Below are 17666 nucleotides of genomic sequence, written 5' to 3'. Positions count from 1 at the left end.
CAGGTAGCTATTGCAAAATTCCATGTAATATGTGCTTGAATATAACTTCTTTCCCAATGCTTCTAAACAGCGTGCTGTTACTTGTCACTGAATAAGTGTTTCAAATGTCCTCTCAAGCAATAAAGAACTTGCATCTAACGCCAGTGAACAACCACCCCACTGCAGATGCAAACCCCAAGCACCATCATTTCCTGAGGGCAAACCCTCCTCTGCCACAGCTGCAAACCTTGCAAGACTCCAGGACCCTCCTGCCACCAGGGTGACCCCAAATTCATGTTGTGGCTCCAAGCTGAGGACTAAAACTCTTTAACTACAGAAAGCATCCAGCCAGAACCTTTTCACCCACAAACACTCTTTCCTTTCTTGTTTCACCTTCAAAATTGAGCATAGTTCTTTTGGCAACAGACGTGATGCTGATTCAAAAGATGAGTAGTGAGGCCAGGGGAGACATGAGTGTGTATCACTAGTGCAAGACTAGCAAACCAGATCAGTAAGCCAAGACTCACAAGCTACTTTCTTGATGGGACAAAGACTAAATCATGTCACCTGTTCTGCAGCCCAAGATACTGAGTTAAAATGCTCACACTGCCCAGATGTAACTGGACACGGTGTGAGGTGATGGAAGATGAAGTCTCTTCCGTGGGAATTTTTAAGAGACTTATAGGACCTGTCCACAGCATATGGCCATGGGAGAGAGCAAAGACACTGTAAATCAGGTCTGGATGCTGGTGTGTGGCATGGGACATATGGTGATGCAAGGAACAAGGACAAAAAGGTTCTAGTAACCATCTAAACTTAGGTGATCTAGGAAAGGGATTAAATATACTCACCAGAGTAGATGGTATGAAAAAGTGGGGAAACCAACTTTTCATCTACCCAAAATGAAGGAGCTACAGACACAGAGAAATTCACAAAGTGCGGAAGAACCATTTAGATTTGGAACCTCGGCTAAGATGACCCTTTGGAGAAGTTACCACAGGTTGTGAGCAAAAAAATGTTGAAAAATGAGAGCAGAATGCGTAGTCAGTGTGTGAAGCATATTGTTTTTAAACAAACCTCACATTTTTTATTTGTCAAAAAAATTGGTTGTAAATATAATTGCATTTGCATTGTGAATTCATATTTTTTGAAAGTTTTTGCTTTACCTTGTGTTAAAAACAACACTGCTCAAAATGTATAAAACAGTAAAACATTAAAAACTGACAAAAGCACTGTTATTGGTTATTGTATCTGGGTATGGGCCCACCTAATAATATTTCCAGTATTTATCTTTTTTTAAAACCTCCTTTGAGTATGTTTAGGATAGGAATGGATGGAAATATGTTTGTCTGTCTAGGAAAGAAAATAGTTCAAACATTTTAAATTTTTTACTTTAATGGTATGCAAAGAAAAAAATTGGTCAAATAACCATTGGAGAGATAAGGACTGGTCAGTTATAATGTACTATTTGAACTAGCTTGTAAAAGGAAGCAATATTTTTAAAAAGGTTTTAATACAGCCAGACACAAAGTCAGATATGTCAAAAGAGAGAATGTAGGTCACACTAACAACATGGAATACCATATCCTGAAATGCAGTGACACTGAAAAGGACTTCAGAAAATCAATTTACCATGAATTCCCCGTGCAATCTATGGGTAAGGTTAATGTAATATTTGCATGGTTATGCAGGAGATTATGATATAACAGGTATGTATCACTGATGGGAGCAGCATTGCTATGTCCAGTTCTGGTATCCAGTTTTCAAATAATTATGATTCTGGAATATTGCAAGGAAATCAAGAATGAGTCACTAAATTATTTGAAATTGTGGAGGCCTTACCTGTGCATGACACACTGCAGAGAGCCACCCCAAAAAAGGCAGACATAACTCATGACAGTGCCAGGGAAGAGATGGAAAGGGACAGTCCTGACACCAGTGGACATTCAACTAGGGAGCAGAGCCATAAAAGCAATTAGTTATTAGAAATATAAGCTAGAAAAATGCAGGTGGAAAAAAAAGTGCCTGTTCTTTTAACGAGCAAAGTAAGGATTAGGTTAAAAATTAACTGCTTGAGAGCAGTGGATGTAATAAGCTGAGGTCTTTTCAGTAAGAGTGAGTGTCTTTACAAAAGATCCGCTGGAGCTCATCTGGGATCTAGGGGCTGAAATCACACATCATCCAAGAAATAACACTAGATGATCTTAATAACCATGAAGCCACCAAATCATAACACAGCCACTAGAGTATGGATATTTTGACACAAAGAGGAAGCAAAAGTCAAGGAAAAATAAATGTTTACATTTACACAGTAGACTGTTTACCAGTTAGCTTTCAAAGCAGAAGAACCCACATCAGCTGAAACCAACACGAAAATACAGATACCACTGCCTTAAAAAGGCAGGCTAGAAATTAGATTGGTGAAAACACTTCACAAGCATAAGTCAAAAAAAATCCTTTCATACATGCACACGGAGGCACAGACCCAAGAAGCAGGAAGACTGAAGGAGGAACAAATGAACATTTAAGGATGATGTGTTCGAAGATCCCAAATATTTTATTTACACCAGTATTTCAAAAAGGATTTCAAGATGTCATCTCAGCGCATCTATTCCTTCATGTAAGTAAAATAAATTAATATTAAAGATCGTTTTCAAGGCAGAAGGTGCTGCAACATTTGTGTTTGGGAGCAACAGATCTCCAGAACTGGCTTGTGTGCATGCAAATATTTTCAAGGAAGTGTCGGAGGAATTAATTAAAACCCCTGCATCCTTGCTCATTACCATCAGCTGCTGGAGAGCTGGAAGCTGCTATATGAGTAGTAATTTTAAAAAACATGTTGAGCTACCCTTGAAAATTGCAGCCTACTAAACCTTGGTCTACCACCAGGAAAACAAAACTCTTAAAGTATGAAAAGAACCAGGTTGTTATTATATAAAAGAGAAAATAGTGCAGAGTTTTTAAAAATACAACTGCCTCAAGTACAAGCATTTCTGATTAGTCTACTGTTCATTGTAAAAACAGCTAATAGCCTTCATCACAAAAAGTGACAAAGGGAACAAAACCAACTTGGGAAGTAAAAATCACCAAAGAAGAGGAAGAAGAAAAGGCTTTCAATTGCCTTGACAATAAGGTGACTCAAAGGGCCCTGCTAGGTACAGTGCTGTTTAATATGTTAGCAAACAGGAGAAGGGGCTTCAAAATAACGGCTGATAACATTGGAATTTGATACAATTATTGAGACTTGTCCAATAATATGAGAATATTCTGAAGCACTTCAGAAGGATGTAATAAACTAACTAAATAGGCAGAGAGATGGCAAATGAAGGTCACTGGCGAGTGACACATGAGAATGCATATTGGAAAGAATTACTCTGTGCCTCTATGCTAAAAGGCCTGTCCTGGCACCGCCTTCGAGCACATACAAAACCGTATTTGTGGGCAGTGCTATTGCCATTGCTGGAAAAGCTCCGGTGGGGAAGGAAAAGCTTGTCTGGATCAGGCCCTATGCTGAATTTGCAACTGTCGCGGGGGGAGGCGGAACAGAGTAAAACTGTGGGCAGGTGGCTGAAAATCTGCCCATGTGCAAGAACAGCCAAAGAAATAAAGCAAAACAAAACATGCTCCTTCTGCTCTGCCATAAACAACTTGACCACAAAAAGAAAGACAAGGTACAGACTAAACTAGGAAATAGCGAGGCCATTACAATTTCATTTTATAAGGGAGTGATTTGGTCTTTCTGCTCAGCATAGCCCAAGGAATTGCAGAAATGAAATGGGTCCCAAAAGAGGCCACAGAAATGATTAGCTCGCTGAGGAGAGAGCAGAGGGAGGCTCACCCTGCAAGAACCGAGCTGGCATCAGGAGGCTGGTAAGAAGCTGTAGGGAATTACCCCAGGGAATTACCTCAGAGAATTACCCTGGGGACCCAAGGGAGAGCTGTGGTGGAGCCACATTTCCCAGCAGTGCAAACCCAGCCCTGCAGAGAGGACTGACCCCAGGGAGGCTGCGAGCCCCCCCAACCCCAGAACCAGCATCTGGGCCCCACTGCAGGGACCACAGCTCAGGGGGTCCAGTTGGCAAAGGCACCTCCATCCCCTCATGCAAGAAAGACCTGCCGGCACAAGAGATTACAAAGCCATCTTCAGGATAAGGGCCAAACGCCTTAAGCACGCCAGTAAATGCAGCCGAGCTCCAGAGATACTGGAATAATATCAGCTTCATTTATATGAAGAAGAGGGCTTCATGCAGGCTTGGATGTCTGACTACGTAGCAAGTTTTAAGACTAAACAAAAGGGGTCTATCTTCATAATGGAAAAAAATAACATTTTCTTATATCTAAGTTTCTGAAGATATTAGTGACAAAACACAGTTTTTTCCAATATTTTCTGGTATAACAAGCAGATACAGAAAAATAAGAAGAAAATATCTGGGTGTCTGACATTATGCTTTTATGTATTGTGCATTGAGCCTGCCTAAGAGCTAAACAGCATTTGATTTGTGCCTAACAATACACAGAAAAAGGATTGCCAATTAAGAATGTGGGGCATCTATTTTTAACAAAATGTTTTTAAACTTCGGGTGAACTACGAGAGAAAGGCAGTGCCATCTGTTGGGGAAAAGCAGCCGGTTCAGGGAACGGCAGCAGCCACGTCGCTGCTCTGCCTTCGGTAGAACAAAAGCCCGTTTAGACTCAGTACGTGACAAGCCTGGTTTGATGTAGGATAAACTTTTGCAGGCGAATAGAAAGGAGAGGTAAAACAATCTGGATGGATTCAACACCAGACAGTGTTAACCAGCAGCTATGAGATGTATTTAATACCTTGGTGCTCTTTCCCAGCAGCAGGTTCAGCTCCGCGGAGGCCAGACGTGGGGCACGGGCTGGAGCGAGGAGGGCAGGAGAAGCCACGCTGGGGTAAATCCAAGCAAATTCAACCGCCGTAGCAGAAACCAAAATTGTCCTTCCTTGCCGTTTCATGAGTCAGCACTTCTGATGTCAAGACTTTACATTCAAAGTTAAATGAGCAGCAGTCCTGAGTAAGAGGAAGATAAATCTGAGCTCCACAAAGGGATAAGCTGGCACGCTTAGGTGGTCTGTCAATAATTGGGGCTTGTGTAATTTTTACTCAGCATTCGCAGACTGCTGGTGATTTTGCTTTAAATATGCAGCAGTCGGATGGTTGTAGCCAAATGCAGGTTTAGGTGGTTTGAAAGCAAATGTATTTAACATTTAAATACACTGCACGCACCTTATGAATTATTTACTTACACCAACCTTTCTGGAGATGTATGTATATTCTCACACCCACATATGCATAGCAGCACAAACACACCTATGTGCGTCAGCAGAGTCTTTTAGCTAATCATGCTTTTCTGTAGCTATTTAGCATGTTACTGTTTTCATTTACAGGTCAGGGTAGGGCAGTGGATATCAAATATGGACATTTTTTTTGCCCAGTGAGGGACTGACACATCGGCTAGGATCACGTTGATGGTTATTCAACAGAACTGCAGTAGCCGCTATTTTTGCTCCATTCCCACAGCAGCAATAAAACAGTAGCACAAAACAGAAAGTGACACGCCAGATACATTGAACAGCAGCTGCCCTTAAATTCCAAGCAGCCCCCATGGACTGATTTGCTATTTGTAAATGGCTACTTTTTCTCTATTTCTTTCTTTCTTTTTTTTTTCACTGAGGGGGTATGATTAAAGAAGAAGGGAAAAAATGGCATCATACTAGTTGTAAGAGCAAAGAATAGACAATGAGACTGGAAATACATTTCCTCAGATAAATAATCGTGCTTTGAGAGATGTGTGGAGAGGAACACACCAGCAAGGTGTTTTCTTTAAAAAAATATTATCAGGACCAGCAAGTGGACAGTCTCATGCTTCATGGTCCAGTCCTTGTCTGACTGGTAAAAAATTCATATATAGTCAATGCCAAAACAAGCAATTGCATATAAAAGCAACGTAAATGGTGAAAGCATACATCAAATGTGCCCTTGGGCAGGACCGATGTATGGAGAAGCTTTTGGAAATGAACCTCTTTCTTTTTTAAACAGATACATGTATTTTGAACTAAGCCAGGAAGACTGAATTTTTCTGGTGTTCCATTCTGCCCTGTTTTAAGTATTGCACATCATAAGACATGAAATGAAAAAGCACTTCTCTGGTGCCAAAGGCGAGAGGGACGGGAAAGACTCACTCACAGAAGTACCATTTCACTTGTAAGAAGTGCACTCTGATTTCGTTTTTCTCCAGCTGAACTCTGTATGTGTGCAAAGTCCAGGGAAACAGAGTATTAATCTTTGATGAAGCAAAAGTAAAATTGTATAGGCTTGGACTGCAATCATAATTATATTGTATTCAAATGCCCGAGCTCCTTTCTGAGTAAAAGCACTTAAATTATTCTGTGGAACAATATTCCGTGGGGAGACTGAAATAAACAGCACATTCAAACTCAAGATGATATACAGGCCAAGCAGAACCAGAATTGGAGCTAAAAATATTCAATGACCCTATCACCACATAGCTTGTGATAGTAGTTTTTTTTTATAACATATGTTCACAGATACGTCATCATCATCTGTTGTCAGACTAGTGGTAAATACAGACTTGCAAATTTTCCTAGATTTTTCACATCTCTGCTTGTTCCAGCAGTAACATTGCCTGTTTGCCTTTTATTCACCATGTCTGGCATGTTCTAGTAATAATCAGTCATGATAAGATCTTGTGCTCTCAGTATTTGTTTGCTTGTTTGTTTTTTTTTTTTAAAAAAAAAAACCCAGACGTATAGCATTTTTTTTTTCTTTCCTCTTTCTTATTATCTGTATTACATTTATTTCTTCTGATCTAGGAAGGACAAGAACCCTTTTCTATATCCTGCACACGCCCTCAAGAGTTTGAGACTCAAGTCATCATTTTATTTAATACCAACAAACAAAAGAGCTGTATTTGATACTGGTGGATACGTAACTATCAGCAAAGCTCACCTAAAAGGCTTGTCCCCTGTATTTCTGCCCTGGGGATCTGGAAACCCTTCACAGCTCCTGGGACTGTTCTGACTGCACATCAGGATGAGTCCCAAGTCTTAATCATCTCCCATACTCTGATTTTCACTGGGAGAAGGCCAAGGTATACACGTTAGGAACGTGCCACAGTGTGCTGTAACAGTTCAGGATGATCTGAACAAGAAGGCACAGGGATTACAGGGTATAGCCAGAGAGTGTGACATGGATTTTGCAACTTGCAGCACCGAAAGGACTTTTTTTGACCCCAAACCAGAAATTCTCAGTACAAAAAATTCATTTCCAAAGTGTGAGAGCAAGCGAGTATTAATTAGAGTTAGGAGCTGGTACGCACTGCTAGAATTCTTTCATCATACGCATTAAGCCACAGTTTTACTCAAAATTTGTTATTCTATCTAGTCAGGCCTGGATCAGCAATCAAGGTAAATACGGGCAGAACTTCACTCCTCAGTGGGATGACCTGAGTAAAGACAAAAATGTATTTAAAAAAGTGTGTTGCCAATGCTCACAATAGGTGAAACCCATCCAGTAGGTAAATTCCATTTACTTTAGGGATGCTATAGCAAACATGCAGATTTTAAAGCTATAAGTTAGTTTCACTGATGTGGATGGGATTTTTAACCTCAGTCAAGGGAGTGTCCGGGCCTGAAGACACCAATAATCACTAGCAGGTGATGAGTGTGAGCTGAATGATCCCATTTAAAATCCTGCCAGACATCTATTTGCCTCTTCAGCTCCTTAGTTACTTTTGTGTATCTGGCCTTTGTTAGTTGGAGAGTCTTTGGTTTATTCTTCTTTCTATAGTCTTTTGTCTTTGAAGGATTGATTTATTGCTATCTGATATGAGCTACATAATCCAGCAAAATTGCCTTGTCTCAACAGTTTATAGTTCTGCTCAAGATTTATGTCTGATCCATCCTCCCAAGGAAAGTGCTTGCTTTTTCTACTTTATGATTTTAAATGTTTGCCTATTCAGAAATAAAACCCCCTTTTAGGAGAGGAAATTAACCTAAAATCTGAAATGCTTTAAACTCTGAGGTGGCTCAATTTAAAATGTGCATTTTTTAATATAAAATCGTACATGTTTCCTGCCATCTGTGTTCCCCTGTGCATTTTTCCTAATGCACTTGGATTGTTTCTACCTCTCACTCCAGTTCTTCCTCAGAACTACTTTACCTTCTGCCCAGACTTCTCTTTCTTTCTTATTGTTTCACCCCATTTAAAACACTGTGGCCAAGACAATTTTCATTGGTCTAACCCCATCATTCACTCCCTCTTGAAGCTCTGTGATTCTTTTTCTTCCACTGCCTGACATGAGTGTTCTACCTTCAGCCCACACATAATTGTTTCCTTGATTGCTTAAGCTCTTATCCATCATCTTTCACTCATCCTTTATCACACACTAAAGTCCCTTTCTTCACTTCCCTCCCAAATGTTGAATCTGTGTTAATATCCTCATGAAAGCAAATGTTGTGAAAGCTCCTGTAACAACAGATTGTTTCTGATGCAAAGATGAATGCTGCAGTTTAACATAAATAGCTGTTTTACTTATCAGTAAATGGTTATATTAGACCATCATAAAGAGAGTTCTGCAATGCACCTTGCTGGCAACTTGCAGGGTGCACCTTGCAGGTGAACCTTGCCACCAAGTGCAACACAGAAAGAGAGTCCTGAGAACAGCAGCTTTACACCCACTTTTGTATCCTTTAATTGTGTATCCTTTAATTGTGTGCATGAGGAAACCATGAACCATCCTGTAGCTCAGAGAGCAGCAAGGAAGGGAAACTCCAACCAAGAACTGCTGGAGAGTTGTAAGCCCCTCACAGCACCATTGCACCAAGGACAAGACCATGTGTTCTTGGCAGCAAGAACAGAACATGGTCCTCTAAATCAGAATGTTCAGTGAGTCAATGAGGCTCTGTAGAGGGGAAAGGGGGCATGGCCTGGGTTTTTCTTCTGCAGAAGTTCTGGTCCTAACTGTTGGGGCTGGAAGTGTTTTGCTCTGGAAGACAGTCACATTGGTACTTTTAGAATCCAAAACGAACAACATTCATGGACACGCTCATAAGGAAATACATAAAGAAGGCCAAACATGCAGTTTTCACAGTAATAAAACTCACATTTAAAGTGAGAATGTTGTGGAAATTAAAGAACTCTGAAAAATCAGGTGACGTTTACACAGACCCCTTGACTCATCTATATAGCTACCCTTTTCTTGCCTCTAGCTCCTGTTCTTCAAATGTGTCAGAAGTTCTGCATCCTCTATGTACTTCAGCGCAAGGCATAGATGCTTGATGTCTTTTACTGGTCAACCCGTTAAGTTTGATGCCATTGACCTCTGCAGCAGAGCTTACTATGCACAAATTATTATAATATTAAATATTTTAAAGAGGGCTTCATTTCAAACCAAGTATTTCTGATTAAGACAGTCAGTTCAACTCCTATCACAGTTTGCATCTAAACCTTTTTAAGATTTACAATAATCTTCCATACTTAAAAAAAGAGTGATGACTGTTAGGCGTGCAAGTAAATATTCCAATATTAACTCCAGAACACAATCAAGGATGGCCAGGTAGGCTTTGCTGCTCTTAACTAGGCTACATATGGGATTTCTGACATGATCATTCACATTTACAACGACCGTCAATCTAACATCTGCTTTTATTGGACTGTATTTCAGATCAGCAACTGAAATCCAGATGTGTTTGTGTCATGAGCTCTATGCACTCTACTTTAAATGATTTGTCTTTAAAAACAGAATTAAATATGTACTCGTGCTTGCAGCAGTATCCTGAAATGTTCCTCATGCACAGCAGAGCTTTGGTGGAAGAATCCAGCCACCTGGGTCCAAATTCCCTGACACTCTGGGCAAGAGGCATATGCAGATGGGATTCTCCCCCTTCTCAGTACAACAGCTGGAAGTACAAGACAAACCACCCTCACATTCTATGCCATTATTATCCCCACTTCTAATTTAATCCTCTTGCACTAAAACCCCCAAACTTTTACTATATAGTCTTCCCTCTAAGGATAGCATAACACTTGCATACAGTCACAAAATCAACAAATTACATACATATGTTTTCCCATGTCTGCCTACACAACTGGATAATTTAAAAAAGAAAACGGTTTATACAAGCAGTACCTTTGTGACCTGCCATGTTTTATCAACTATCTTGGCCTTGCCTTAGTCTCTTTTTTACTATTAAAGTTGAGGATTTCTGCCCTGGTCAATGGATTCCCCTTCCTCCCCTTCTGTAAGGGGGCTGGAGGGATGAGCTGTAGGACAGCTGAAGGGATGATGACCTGTAGGACTGAAAGGGTCAGGACAGGCTATGGAGCACATCACAACCTGGGGGTACAGCTATGAGAATTTTTCAGACTAACTTTATGAGCACCATGGGTTTAGCCTAAATACTAAAAATGGGGAATTTTGCATATGTCTAATGCTTTAACATCCCCACCCAAATAGTGGAATATTTTTGTTACAACACAGGAAAGTTGTTGTTAAGGCTTAACTCATAGTGGAACTTCTTAAGATAAATTATGAGCTTTTTTCTTTGTTTTACCCTTCTGCCAAGCCTGGGTACTAACTGATGCTATAGACGGAGTTTATGTGCACACATGCAAGAACCACACATCCAGCTGCTCGCTTGCATATGGAATCAAACATGGATGCCCAGATACTGTCACCCAGCTCTTACCAAGGTCCTCAGCTTCCAAGAGCAAATAGAAGTTCACAGATTTAACCAATTCCATCCGTAGGTTAAAGTATTGCTGCTTTCAAAGGAGCACAGAGGACTGCTTGTTTCTCAGTGTGTGGTAAAACACGTAGACTTGCTCTCTGTGTACCGTTAGCGTGGTCCAATGTGGCTTTCAAGGTCACTGCAACATGATGGGGAAGCACAGGAGTGTGCACAGAGACATGGCATCTCCCCCGGGTCCCCAGGGTGGTTGTGCACAGCCCTGCTCGGGGCTGTTGATAACCCTGTACCCAGAGTACATACTCACTCCTATTACAGCTACACTTCAGAACTACACCACAGAGCTTTAAAAAACAGCACTGAGTAGGGGAAAAAGACAGGAAAGACATAGAGAGAAGTGCTCACCATAGCCAGGGGACCTACGTTTACCAGTCTGGGTCACAAAAGCAGTTATTTTCCTAATTTCTGCTCATTAACACATTTATTGGATCACCTAGTTCAGATGCGTGTACCTTCAGAAGCATGTTCCTTTTTTATTAAAGGTACATGGCACTTCCCATATTTTAAGGAGAATTTATACTTTTAGGCAAGAGCCTAAGTAAAAGTACCTTTTAGGAAAATAGCTACAACTAAGCAGGAGTATTCCGACAAAAGATTTTCACCGGAAATTACTAATTCATGGAACTCTGTCTTTCTTTTGGTAAGAAGAAGGTCAGAGGAATATTTTTCAGAACTCTTGAAAGACTTTTGGGGAAAAAAAAAAAAGCTATAGACAATAAAGACGTTATTGCATTACTGTATTCACCTGAGACACAGGAGAGCCAGATTCAGCTTGGAGCTTTACCTGATTTGATTTGGCCTGAGCACATCCCAGGTGAAAGCCCTGACCAACTGCATCTCAGCCTCTTGTACTGACCTAGGGTATTTATGGATCCTGGGAATGAACAGCATCCTTGGATACTCACCAAAGGCAGGACACAATGGCAGGAGCAAGACCCAAATCTGCACAGATAATGGGAAAGAGAAACAGGTACAAAAAGAAATTTGCTGAAATAAAAAAAATCTCACTTTACAACTTGTCAGTCAGAAAATGCTTGAAAACAGTAAGATGCCTGCTTCCTCTACTTTAAAACCAGGAAAAATAAATTTTCTCCCATCAGGACTGAAATCCCTGTTTATGGTGATAAATATGCTTTAAACATCCTTTTCAGAAAAATACAAGGATCATCAAATTCTAATATCCCTAAGTCTGAAGAAAACTTCCTGTGACTTTATCAAGAGTTTTGTCGTGATGAATAGAGATTTCAGAGTTCAGGAGGTGGCCCTGAAATTTCAGGGTCAAATCTCTTCAGTAGCACAACTGAACACAAAACAGCCAAGCTCAAAGGAATCTGAAATTCTTCTCTGAAATTCTTCTCCTCCCCCTACAGCATCACACAGCAATGTACAAGTTGCAAATGTGATGTGCGATTTGCCTTCTATTTGCCAAGATTTGGATTCCTTTTCTGATCCAGACCATTGTGCTATCACATTGCAGGCTCAGTAAATGCCGTAAGATGCTACAAGTCCGTGGTTTCTCAGCCTCTGCAATTCCCATGCTGCTTAGATTTACTTGTCACTGTTTTCCTGCTTGATAACTGCAGGGATGAGAATATTAGGAGTGGCAGCCTAATCAGTGACCACTCCGGGCATTCAACCTGTCAGAGCTGAAAACTCATGAATGAGCTACAGTGGGTCAGTGATACACTAAACACATCAACCAGAGCAGGAGGTTCCTCTGCAACGGGGCTCTTCTGTATCACTCGCCCAAGAGAGAAATGGAAGCCATAAAATTAAACAAACAAACACAAAACAAAGCAAAAACAAACAACCAAAACCAAACAGAAAAATAAATAAAAACAACAAAACCCCCCAAGCCAACCGAACAAAACCAAACAAACTGACAAACCAATTAACAAAAAGACAAAACCAAACAAGGATCAAAAATCACACACAACAGAGAACTAAGTATTTTTTCAGCTTGCTGACAATATAACAAAATATTTGTCTTTCAGACAGTATCAGGCAGATATTGAACTAAAGATGATTTTTTTGTTTTTTTTTGCAAAGACATATCAAAGATCTGACCCTTTTTCATATAGTGGATCCAAAAATGAGATGTGCACAAATTCTTAGAAATCTCATCAATAGCTATTTAAAAATATTTTTATGACAAACCCCACAAGTACAAGGAAATAAATTCAATGTTCACACAACTCAACTAAAGCTCAGCCAAAGGTGGGCATGGGTAGCTATGGCCCCAGTTCAACAAAGCACTTAAGCATATGCTTAAAACAAGCTCTGGATCAATTCCCAGTGAGGATTAATGCATATTCATAAATGCTTCACTCCTTTGGAGATCACAGAATGAAATATCCCTGGAAAAGACTTAAAAAGTAAAAGCATAATTTTGGTTGCTTGTTTTTAAATTAGCTTAAGCCAAACTGAGTATTCTAGACTCAGCAAACTCTACACAGACAAAAGTTTATTTTCATTCTATAGCACCTTGTGCAACGCAACTAAAATTTCAGGGTGTAGCACAGGGCAGCCAGAGGGAGAGATGACGACAGAAGGTGGAGGTCAATGCAGAAAGACTGTCTGAGCTTTCCAAGTATATTATAATAGAAGGCACTTGAATAGGAAGGCTAAGCCAATAAATAATGATAAATCAATCTACTGCTATTTCTGTGGCTCTGCAAGATGCACATATCCTGACACTCCTGCTTATGTATTAAATTGAGAACGTGAATTGATACAAAGTGAAATGTTTTCTTTCCCTCAAGCTCCTTCTGTGCATAGATGGACTGATGTTTGCACTCCACTTTTTTCCTTTGGTTAACCAAAGAAATAAATTCTTGATTAGATCCACATTATTCATGTTTTGCAGAGAACTTTTTGCCTACACACACAAGTCCTGCTGGGGTAAGCCAGCAGAGACCTATTGACTTAGTGTCGTAGCAAATTACATGGCCCTATAGTCAGATGAAATATTAACTCAAGGGACTGATATTTTCACTGGATCAAAGACCGACTAATGAGAAACAGAATACTAGTTTTCAAAGAGGGTTTTAAAAGTTAGAACAAAACACAGATCACTTAATATACCGCAAAAGTTGCAGTAACTTCCTGACAGTTTGCTTGCCTACAAACCTCTTAGCCCTGATTTATTAATATTAGATGCTGTGCCAAATTCATGTCATAAAGGATAGATGCTGTGTGCTCACGCTCCGCTTGGAACTGCATAAACACGATCATCAACTAGATTTGACAATATAATCAAAACAATGAAAATAAGTTAAAGGTGTCAGGCAATATCCAAGAAACTGTATTAAGAAGCTCTGTCTACATTAAAAATAATAAAATTTGTCTTCACTGATGGAGTGAAGGACCTGGTTTTTTAAAGGAATTCAGGTGCTTAAAGAAGCAGATGGGAACACAGCGGGATTTTTAGAAGCTCTTAGATGGCAACTCCTACTGAAATCGCTGTGTATTAGGCAGCTAGGTATTTCAGAAAATTCACATTACCTGCATCTTTAAGCACCTAAATACCTTTAAATATTTGGCCCAAAGACAGCTTACTGTAATGTCACAGAAAACAGAATAGTCCCTGCCCAAGGGAAAATAATTTATTGTATGGTCAATTAATTTTCAAGCAAGAGAAATCCATATAAGCAATTTGTAAGAGAAATAAGGCCAGAACTTCTGAGCTGTGACTTCTGAACAGTATTTTGTAATTGAAGAAAGAGATATGGTACAGAAAGAAATCCTGAGCATTTTTTAGCAAGATTAGAACAGGCACAGATTTGGTGCTCATCTTAAACTGAAGCACATCCGGAATGCACAGGTCTTAATCCCACTGAAAAGTACAAGATAAATGTGGTACGTGGGTGTTTGTGAAGGGAGTCAGGGACTGGTAAGTGTGAGCGCTATGGGAGGGACACACACCCTGCTGAGAAGGCAGGCAAATGGACACGGGCATCATTTGTCTCTTTGGCCGGGAACAGAGACATCAGCAGTCACAGCTCCTGTCCCAAGGAAGCTCAGGAATTCCAAACATGAACCTGTAAGATTTTTTTGGATATTTGTATCCTCCTCTGTGATGGGAAGGGGGCACTCCAGGAGCCACAGAGGTGAGACACTGCATCCAAACTGTCCCACTGCCACTTAAGCAGTGGCTCTAATTCCACTAGCTCAAGTGCAAACTAAGAGGCCTAAGAAAGCAAATCCCACACAAACCCTTTGACTCCTGCTTCAGCAGTAGGAGCCACGAGTAAATCACAGACTCATAGAATGTCCTGAGTTGGAAGGGATCCTTGCGGGTAAGGATCATTGAGTCCAACTCAAGTCCCTGCATAGGACAACCCCAAAATTCACATGGTGTGTCTGAGGATGTTGTCCAAATGCTTCTTGAATAAAGACCATCTACAGCCAGGCTTGGCCCCAACAGCCTGAAGCCCAGGAAATCAAAGTTTCTTGGCTCATCTTTTACAGAAGAGGAAAACAACAGTTATAGTTTTGCACTGTGCCACCTTTCAGTGGCAGGAGAAGATTTCTCCTGCATCACTAGCCTGCGTATCCCATCCAAGTCACTTCATTTAATGTGGAAAAAAACAAGTAGTGACAGAACAGGGCCCTGAGAGTAAGGCTCCCAGCATAATGCAGCCACAAGAATTTAACAAGTGGGATTTACTTAACTGGTCACTAAGTGTTAGCATTGCTTTAAAGACATATGGCTGAAAGTGTTTCTCTGGCCATAAAGAAACAGAACCAAGAGAGGAGAGAAAATGCCTGGCAAGCAAACTCTCTCCCTTTTGTTTAATAGCTCTCTTCAGACTTGTAAGCCTAGAAAAAGCTTCATTAAAGTTAATGGACAAATCTTCCAGGGGAAAAAAAAAAGTACTTAAATGTTACTAGTTTCGGTCTGAGCATGCAAAATTTCTCTTCCTTGCTGCGCTCACCCCAAGATAGCAATCTTCAGGCAGAATTACATAAATATTGACAGCTTTCAGGCTGGCTTTATATAATATCTCAGACCTGATGAGTGACTGGCCAGATTCACAAGCCTTGTAAGTGGGCACAGCTTCACTGAAGTCAGTGGGAGACCTGCACGCATTACAGGAACCTTCCATAAACAGAACAGTGCAGTGTCCATTTGTACCCAAAATGATGGCAAATTACTGCCAGGAACATTACAGAGAACATTTTTCACCTTGTAGACTTCAGGCAAACAGTTCCTGAAGATGCCATACAAAAATACCCACCCCCAGTCACTTCCTTAGCTACTGCCATGGCACCCTTTCCCTTAACATTTAAATTCTCTCTTACACACCAATGCCAAGCGCAATTTAGCCTCGCTACACCTCCAGCCTGCTCCTATGCTTACTTTTTAATAGGTGACTCAGGCACAGATTGTGACCTTCACTGTGTCCCGGTGAGTCGATGAGGAGACACAGCAAGGTGCTGGGACAAAGAAAGTTGAATATAATCCCTTATATAATAGACTTAACACTCAGTCTTTAGCCACAACAAGCATTTAACAGAACAAATGCTTTAAATAGGTTATTTACAGATTCACAGTACAGAAAGAAGCAAACTTACTCTGCTGTGTGGTTCTAAAGCAAAATTTTAAAAGCTCAGTTAAGAAACTCGTAAGACCCATACATCCTGCCATTTTAGATGAGATTTTAAATGGGTGGCCATTAAAAGGCCATGCAACTAAGCTGGACGAAATTGCAGCTAAGGGTGGGACTCTGCACAAAGACAACTGTATTCTAGTACCACACAATCTGAGGTGAGACACAGCAAACATAATCTGCAGTTCCCATTTGGGTGTTGAAAAGTGTAAAAACAGTGTTTGAGATGTCCTATTCTTGCCAGACACGAACACTGCAATCAAAGATAAAGTATCCCGCTGTGAAGTCTGTGGTTCATACAGGGAGCAGGATGTAACAGAGACCACTTACACAACATGAGGCTCCTGACTGCCCTTGGTACAAGGTTGGCAAAGACCTTTCTGGATGAACAAGGAGGAATCATTCCTCATTAGTGGACTGTTCCTAAGGTTTTTACATGCTCTCTTATTACAAGACAGCTAACTGCTGTTTATTCACACTAATACAGTTAGAACAACAAAAGAATGGATGGGTTTTGATACGTAAATGGCTGGTTTGGGCAATTTTCAACAGTACATTATTTAAGTGCATTGTGTCATGGCTTCTTTAAGCAGAGTCAAGTGCATTACAGAAGAACCATTAAAATACTCCAAAAGACATTTTAAAAGTCTGTGAGGATTTAAGGGATATCTTGGCAGCACTGTCAGGCTACTCAGCAAATTGCACACTGTTTTAATACTGACTCACAGCTCTCCAGCTTATAAGCAGAGATCAAAAAGCGTGGGTCCAATGATCCTCCTATAAGTTAGAAGGCTGAACATTCATGTAGTCACCAGGAGAGCTGGCACAGCTTCCTGACAGAAAACAGAACAAAACAAAACGTTGAGGGTTCAATTTGGCAAACCTCACGTTTACCCCATCAAAATTAAGGCAAAGAGATCCAATACTTCACTGTGCAAACTTAGCAGCCCAGGCTAGGGGCTGACCACACTATGTGCAGTGGAGGACACAATGGGGTGCACAGAGGACCTGCTGTTTGTGCTTCACATTTTAACCCCCAGGATCTGTTGGAGTTTCTGCAAAGCTATTCAAGTCTACTCCCAAAAACACACTGACCCAAATGGGCTGTAGTAACGGAGACTCAGATTGCTACAGATATTTACACGTTTATGTCCTAATCGACCTCCTGAAGGAAGTGGGGTCAATACCCGTTTTTCAAAGCTGAGCCTTGTGTTTTAGGCATAGTCTAGCCACAATGCATAATCTAGTTTATGCAGACTACAGCTTTTTCACTTTTTACTTTAA

General features: G+C 40.6%; 1 long non-coding RNA gene across 1 annotated transcript in view; it reads right to left on the bottom strand.

Annotated features, from left to right (window-relative positions):
* The window catches only part of LOC110366339 (uncharacterized), a 132094-nt gene that overhangs the window by 81642 nt on the left and 32786 nt on the right, over positions 1-17666 (bottom strand). Inside the window, exon 6 of the long non-coding RNA XR_010473129.1 lies at positions 4801-5011. This is a non-coding gene — a long non-coding RNA (uncharacterized LOC110366339). The remainder of the gene's footprint in view (positions 1-4800; positions 5012-17666) is intronic.

This window comes from Columba livia, chromosome 5, assembly GCF_036013475.1.
Source record: "Columba livia isolate bColLiv1 breed racing homer chromosome 5, bColLiv1.pat.W.v2, whole genome shotgun sequence".
NCBI classification, from domain to species: domain Eukaryota; kingdom Metazoa; phylum Chordata; class Aves; order Columbiformes; family Columbidae; genus Columba; species Columba livia.
The sequence above is the reverse complement of the archived record's forward strand: the minus strand, read 5'-3'. Positions and strand labels throughout refer to the sequence as shown.